Here is an 8,242-nt window from a genome sequence, read left to right on the forward strand (position 1 = left end):
CTGGTGTACTGAATGATAAAAGAAACTGTGGGCACTTTGTACAGTTGGCAGTGAAAGCTGGGATGTGAGCGAGTAAGAAAAAATTGGCATCGTTGTGCAAGCCAGTCGCCTAAAATGGGCACAAGTATGTTGGGACATGCAAGCTCTAAACCGGTAGCAATACGAGGTGAAGTGCGGTACAAGTGGGGTATGGACTTGGTTTTTTTTTTAGTTTTATTTCGGAACCAAATTCTCTTCTTGGGAATGTTATTTCTGATAGAACAATTGGGATTGTTCTTTCTGCGTTGTATGCTATACCCCTGTGCAGCCAAGTTGTGTATAGTTCACTTTGGCTTGCAAGCACCAGCAGTTGATTTCCCAGTAGTTGATGCACTTGTGACCACACGACTTGCACAATAAAATGCTGTCGCCATGGGAGAAAGTGAGAGAAGGGCGACTACAGTCAGACCAAAACATAAATGAAAAAAAAAATGTTGGGCAATAACCAAACAAGTGAAAAGCAGCAAGCAAACTATACACGCATGTATAGCCGTAGTCGTGGCCTAGTGGTCTGGGCGTCCGCCTCGGCTGCGGGAGGTGGTTGGTTCGAAACCCACCGCCGGACACCCACCGGTGAAAATGGGTACAAGCCACCCCCGGCCCGGCGCCCGGCTTCTTCAGGTGTGTGTGCTTGGAGGAGGCTCCGCAAACCCCGCTGCGCCCCTTCGGGGGCAAACCCAGTTTCGAACAACTCAGCCTGCAAAGGTGGTTCGTGTTTCACTCCCCAGTGAAGAGTTCAGACTCAAGACTCGCACGCTCTAACCAGCGTCAGGTTCAAACACTATGGTCCTTCGTCAGAAGCGATTCAGAGTGTCACTACGGTCATGGGCTAGTCCGGCTTTTCGGCTGTCCGACTTTGTGAGAAAAAAAGCTGTCCGACTTTGTGAGTGGAATGAAGCTTTTCTCTAGTCTCCAAGTGGGAATTGCTATCTGGTTGTAATACATTCATACTAATTTCTTGCAACTCTGCCCACTGCTTCACGTAAGGAAGGAACTATGACAGCTGTAAATGTTTCACAAAAAGCATTTCGGACTGGAGACAACTCTTAAGTCTCTGCAGGAGCTGGAAAGGGCTGCATATCAAGTGGTCAGTGTGATGAATGAACGTGGTGGAAGCCAGGACTCGACACTGTGATGCTTGCTCATGGCTTCACACTAGCGTTGCAAATGTTATGGTTAAAGAACTTGGTCGGGGGCCCTTACATGCAGTGGAGAAGCCTCCTCAGCCAGATGAAGGCCCTAAACGGGTGACAACAGTTCTTTGACAGTGTTACACTTGTAGATGAAGCTTGAATGTGAGACTTGTGGTTTGCACTGGCATGCGTCTATGACTGCGGAGTAACTCCCAAAATGTGCAACAGCACTGCTTGGTCAAGGGATCTTGCTGTGCTCGCGCATCCAGTATATTTTGTTCTTCAGACTAACTGCAACTTGTATACCCCATAGACAGCAAGCTGTGGTGAACATCGTAAGGGTACCGAGCTCCTTCAGTTAGAACTGAAATTTGAAAATTAATTTTGGAGTAGTGTTATCAGTGTTAAGTTAAAACGGAAGATCAACAGCTAGTAACTAGGCAACACTGAATTTGTTCTTGAGTACATGCATCCTTTTAACTTTGCTGCTGACTGTCCGTTGTAGTGTTCAGCTTTCTTTTTTTTTTAAATGAAAAGTGCTCAACATGTTCTATGAACTCGGACTTCAGTGTAAATTTTGGCGTACACACAGTTATACTGATTAAGCAAGTGTGATGAGGATCTGTGATTTGGGGTTGTTTCATGCTTGTAATGTGTTAATTTTTATGGAGGAGCCTATTGAATTCAAGAAAGTGGATCTGCCTTTTGCTGAAGTGTGCCTTACAGGGCACAGGCATCTTTTCCCTGTGAGCAGTTAACCTTGGAAAGCACAAACGCAGAAATGCCACATTAAATTCTGTTAAACACCGCATTAAAACTTGGCAGACTGCAAAAGCCAAGCAGGGGTATAGCAAAAAACAACTGAAGTAACTAGGGATGAAAAAAAAAATGAAATACTGCTTGTAGAAAATAGCCAGAAAAACGTAATAGTTATGAAAAATAAAAAGCATGGCCCTACGGTGAGCCACTTTGCCAACAGGAAAGGGCGCTCGGCTACTGATCCGGTGCTCCCGGGTTTGAAGTAGACTGCAGCGACTGCGTTTCGATGGAGGCGAAACGCTAAGGCCCGTGTGCTGTGCGATGTCAGTGCACATTAATGATCCCCAGGTGGTCGAAATTATTCCGGAGTCCTCCACTATGGCTCTTTCTTCCTTCACTCCCTCCTTTATCCCTTCCCTTATGGTGGTGGTTCGGGTGTCCCCCCGATATGCGAGACAGATACCATGCCATTTCCTTTCATTAAAAAGCCAACCAATTTTCATTACTCTTGCAAGCATGACTCGACCATCCTTCCATTCTTCAAGCCAAAATGAGCCAACTGATTTGCACATAACTTTCTAAAAGTGCAGAAAGGTCAGAATCTAGCACTCGATGCTGTCAAAATGAGAGCTTCAAATCTTGTGCATGGTAGTTGCATGGCCTCGTGGCATTGCAATGGCAGCACATGTTGGAGAGCCCCAAGTGGTTGAAATTAACTGAGGTGCACTTGATGCTGTCAAAATGAGAGCTTCAAATCTTCTGCATGATAGTTGCATGGCCTCGTGGCAATGCAATGGCAGCACATGTTGGAGAGCCCCAAGTGGTTGAAATTAGCCGAGGTGCACTTGATGCTGTCAAAATGAGAGCTTCAAATCTTCTGCATGATAGTTGCATGACCTCGTGGCAATGCAATGGCAGCACATGTTGGAGAGCATCAAGTGGTTGAAATTAACTGAGGTGCACTTGATGCTGTCAAAATGAGAGCTTCAAATCTTCTGCATGATAGTTGCATGACCTCGTGGCAATGCAATGGCAGCACATGTTGGAGAGCCCCAAGTGGTTGAAATTAGCTGAGGTGCACTTGATGCTGTCAAAATGAGAGCTTCAAATCTTCTGCATGGTAGTTGCATGGCCTCGTGGCAATGCAATGGCAGCACATGTTGAAGAGCCCCAAGTGGTTGAAATTAGCTGAGGTGCACTTGATGCTGTCAAAATGAGAGCTTCAAATCTTCTGCATGATAGTTGCATGACCTCGTGGCAATGCAATGGCGGCACATGTTGGAGAGCCCCAAGTGGTTGAAATTAGCTGAGGTGCACTTGATGCTGTCAAAATGAGAGCTTCAAATCTTCTGCATGATAGTTGCATGACCTCGTGGCAATGCAATGGCAGCACATGTTGGAGAGCCCCAAGTGGTTGAAATTAGCTGAGGTGCACTTGATGCTGTCAAAATGAGAGCTTCAAATCTTCTGCATGATAGTTGCATGACCTCGTGGCAATGCAATGGCGGCACATGTTGGAGAGCCCCAAGTGGTTGAAATTAGCTGAGGTGCACTTGATGCTGTCAAAATGAGAGCTTCAAATCTTCTGCATGATAGTTGCATGACCTCGTGGCAATGCAATGGCGGCACATGTTGAAGAGCCCCAAGTGGTTGAAATTAGCTGAGGTGCACTTGATGCTGTCAAAATGAGAGCTTCAAATCTTCTGCATGGTAGTTGCATGGCCTCGTGGCAATGCAATGGCAGCACATGTTGAAGAGCCCCAAGTGGTTGAAATTAGCTGAGGTGCACTTGATGCTGTCAAAATGAGAGCTTCAAATCTTCTGCATGATAGTTGCATGACCTCGTGGCAATGCAATGGCGGCACATGTTGGAGAGCCCCAAGTGGTTGAAATTAGCTGAGGTGCACATGATGCTGTCAAAATGAGAGCTTCAAGTCTTCTGCATGATAGTTGCATGACCTCGTGGCAATGCAATGGCGGCACATGTTGGAGAGCCCCAAGTGGTTGAAATTAGCTGAGGTGCACTTGATGCTGTCAAAATGAGAGCTTCAAATCTTCTGCATGATAGTTGCATGACCTCGTGGCAATGCAATGGCGGCACATGTTGGAGAGCCCCAAGTGGTTGAAATTAGCTGAGGTGCACTTGATGCTGTCAAAATGAGAGCTTCAAATCTTCTGCATGATAGTTGCATGACCTCGTGGCAATGCAATGGCGGCACATGTTGGAGAGCCCCAAGTGGTTGAAATTAACTGAGGTGCACTTGATGCTGTCAAAATGAGAGCTTCAAATCTTCTGCATGATAGTTGCATGACCTCGTGGCAATGCAATGGCAGCACATGTTGGAGAGCCCTAAGTGGTTGAAATTAGCTGAGGTGCACTTGATGATGTCAAAATGAGAGCTTCAAATCTTCTGCATGGTAGTTGCATGGCCTCGTGGCATTGCAATCGCAGCACATGTTGGAGAGAGCCCCAAGTGGTTGAAATTAGCTGAGGTGCACTTGATGCTGTCAAAATGAGAGCTTCAAATCTTGTGCATGGTAGTTGCATGACCTCGTGGCAATGCAATGGCAGCACATGTTGGAGAGCCCCAAGTGGTTGAAATTAACTGAGGTGCACTTGATGCTGTCAAAATGAGAGCTTCAAATCTTCTGCATGATAGTTGCATGACCTCGTGGCAATGCAATGGCAGCACATGTTGGAGAGCCCCAAGTGGTTGAAAAAGCTGAGGTGCACTTGATGCTGTCAAAATGAGAGCTTCAAATCTTCTGCATGGTAGTTGCATGGCCTCGTGGCATTGCAATGGCAGCACATGTTGGAGAGAGCCCCAAGTGGTTGAAATTAGCTGAGGTGCACTTGATGCTGTCAAAATGAGAGCTTCAAATCTTCTGCATGGTAGTTGCATGGCCTCGTGGCATTGCAATGGCAGCACATGTTGGAGAGAGCCCCAAGTGGTTGAAATTAGCTGAGGTGCACTTGATGCTGTCAAAATGAGAGCTTCAAATCTTGTGCATGGTAGTTGCATGGCCTCGTGGCAATGCAATGGCGGCACATGTTGGAGAGCCCCAAGTGGTTGAAATTAACTGAGGTGCACTTGATGCTGTCAAAATGAGAGCTTCAAACCTTCTGCATGATAGTTGCATGACCTCGTGGCAATGCAATGGCAGCACATGTTGGAGAGCCCCAAGTGGTTGAAATTAACTGAGGTGCACTTGATGCTGTCAAAATGAGAGCTTCAAATCTTCTGCATGGTAGTTGCATGGCCTCGTGGCATTGCAATGGCAGCACATGTTGGAGAGCCCCAAGTGGTTGAAATTAGCTGAGGTGCACTTGATGCTGTCAAAATGAGAGCTTCAAATCTTGTGCATGGTAGTTGCATGGCCTCGTGGCAATGCAATGGCGGCACATGTTGGAGAGCCCCAAGTGGTTGAAATTAACTGAGGTGCACTTGATGCTGTCAAAATGAGAGCTTCAAACCTTCTGCATGATAGTTGCATGACCTCGTGGCAATGCAATGGCAGCACATGTTGGAGAGAGCCCCAAGTGGTTGAAATTAGCTGAGGTGCACTTGATGCTGTCAAAATGAGAGCTTCAAATCTTGTGCATGGTAGTTGCATGGCCTCGTGGCAATGCAATGGCGGCACATGTTGGAGAGCCCCAAGTGGTTGAAATTAACTGAGGTGCACTTGATGCTGTCAAAATGAGAGCTTCAAATCTTCTGCATGGTAGTTGCATGGCCTCGTGGCATTGCAATGGCAGCACATGTTGGAGAGCCCCAAGTGGTTGAAATTAGCTGAGGTGCACTTGATGCTGTCAAAATGAGAGCTTCAAATCTTGTGCATGGTAGTTGCATGGCCTCGTGGCAATGCAATGGCGGCACATGTTGGAGAGCCCCAAGTGGTTGAAATTAACTGAGGTGCACTTGATGCTGTCAAAATGAGAGCTTCAAATCTTGTGCATGGTAGTTGCATGGCCTCGTGGCAATGCAATGGCGGCACATGTTGGAGAGCCCCAAGTGGTTGAAATTAACTGAGGTGCACTTGATGCTGTCAAAATGAGAGCTTCAAACCTTCTGCATGATAGTTGCATGACCTCGTGGCATTGCAATGGCAGCACATGTTGGAGAGAGCCCCAAGTGGTTGAAATTAGCTGAGGTGCACTTGATGCTGTCAAAATGAGAGCTTCAAACCTTCTGCATGATAGTTGCATGACCTCGTGGCATTGCAATGGCAGCACATGTTGGAGAGAGCCCCAAGTGGTTGAAATTAGCTGAGGTGCACTTGATGCTGTCAAAATGAGAGCTTCAAACCTTCTGCATGATAGTTGCATGACCTCGTGGCATTGCAATGGCAGCACATGTTGGAGAGAGCCCCAAGTGGTTGAAATTAACTGAGGTGCACTTGATGCTGTCAAAATGAGAGCTTCAAACCTTCTGCATGATAGTTGCATGACCTCGTGGCATTGCAATGGCAGCACATGTTGGAGAGAGCCCCAAGTGGTTGAATTTAGCTGAGGTGCACTTGATGCTGTCAAAATGAGAGCTTCAAATCTTGTGCATGGTAGTTGCATGGCCTCGTGGCAATGCAATGGCGGCACATGTTGGAGAGCCCCAAGTGGTTGAAATTAACTGAGGTGCACTTGATGCTGTCAAAATGAGAGCTTCAAACCTTCTGCATGATAGTTGCATGACCTCGTGGCAATGCAATGGCAGCACATGTTGGAAAGCCCCAAGTGGTTGAAATTAACTGAGGTGCACTTGATGCTGTCAAAATGAGAGCTTCAAATCTTCTGCATGGTAGTTGCATGGCCTCGTGGCATTGCAATGGCAGCACATGTTGGAGAGCCCCAAGTGGTTGAAATTAGCTGAGGTGCACTTGATGCTGTCAAAATGAGAGCTTCAAATCTTGTGCATGGTAGTTGCATGGCCTCGTGGCAATGCAATGGCGGCACATGTTGGAGAGCCCCAAGTGGTTGAAATTAACTGAGGTGCACTTGATGCTGTCAAAATGAGAGCTTCAAATCTTCTGCATGGTAGTTGCATGGCCTCGTGGCATTGCAATGGCAGCACATGTTGGAGAGAGCCCCAAGTGGTTGAAATTAGCTGAGGTGCACTTGATGCTGTCAAAATGAGAGCTTCAAATCTTGTGCATGGTAGTTGCATGGCCTCGTGGCAATGCAATGGCGGCACATGTTGGAGAGCCCCAAGTGGTTGAAATTAACTGAGGTGCACTTGATGCTGTCAAAATGAGAGCTTCAAATCTTCTGCATGGTAGTTGCATGGCCTCGTGGCATTGCAATGGCAGCACATGTTGGAGAGAGCCCCAAGTGGTTGAAATTAGCTGAGGTGCACTTGATGCTGTCAAAATGAGAGCTTCAAATCTTGTGCATGGTAGTGGCATGACCTCGTGGCAATGCAATGGCGGCACATGTTGGAGAGCCCCAAGTGGTTGAAATTAGCTGAGGTGCACTTGATGCTGTCAAAATGAGAGCTTCAAACCTTCTGCATGTTAGTTGCATGACCTCGTGGCAATTCAATGGCAGCACATGTTGGAGAGCCCCAAGTGGTTGAAATTAACTGAGGTGCACTTGATGCTGTCAAAATGAGAGCTTCAAACCTTCTGCATGATAGTTGCATGACCTCGTGGCAATGCAATGGCAGCACATGTTGGAGAGCCCCAAGTGGTTGAAATTAACTGAGGTGCACTTGATGCTGTCAAAATGAGAGCTTCAAATCTTCTGCATGATAGTTGCATGACCTCGTGGCAATGCAATGGCAGCACATGTTGGAGAGCCCCAAGTGGTTGAAATTAGCTGAGGTGCACTTGATGGTGTCAAAATGAGAGCTTCAAATCTTCTGCATGATAGTTGCATGGCCTCGTGGCAATGCAATGGCAGTACATGTTGGAGAGCCCCAAGTGGTTGAAATTAACTGAGGTGCACTTGATGCTGTCAAAATGAGAGCTTCAAATCTTGTGCATGGTAGTTGCATGGCCTCGTGGCAATGCAATGGCAGCACATGTTGGAGAGCCCCAAGTGGTTGAAATTAGCTGAGGTGCACTTGATGCTGTCAAAATGAGAGCTTCAAATCTTCTGCATGGTAGTTGCATGGCCTTGTGGCAATGCAATGGCAGCACATGTTGAAGAGCCCCAAGTGGTTGAAATTAGCTGAGGTGCACTTGATGCTGTCAAAATGAGAGCTTCAAATCTTGTGCATGGTAGTTGCATGGCCTCGTGACAATGCAATGGCAGCACATGTTGGAGAGCCCCAAGTGGTCGAAATTAACTGAGGTTGCTCCACTGCAATGTTCCTTGC

The sequence above is a fragment of the Amblyomma americanum genome, chromosome 2 (genome assembly GCF_052857255.1).
Source record: "Amblyomma americanum isolate KBUSLIRL-KWMA chromosome 2, ASM5285725v1, whole genome shotgun sequence".
Lineage (NCBI taxonomy): Eukaryota > Metazoa > Arthropoda > Arachnida > Ixodida > Ixodidae > Amblyomma > Amblyomma americanum.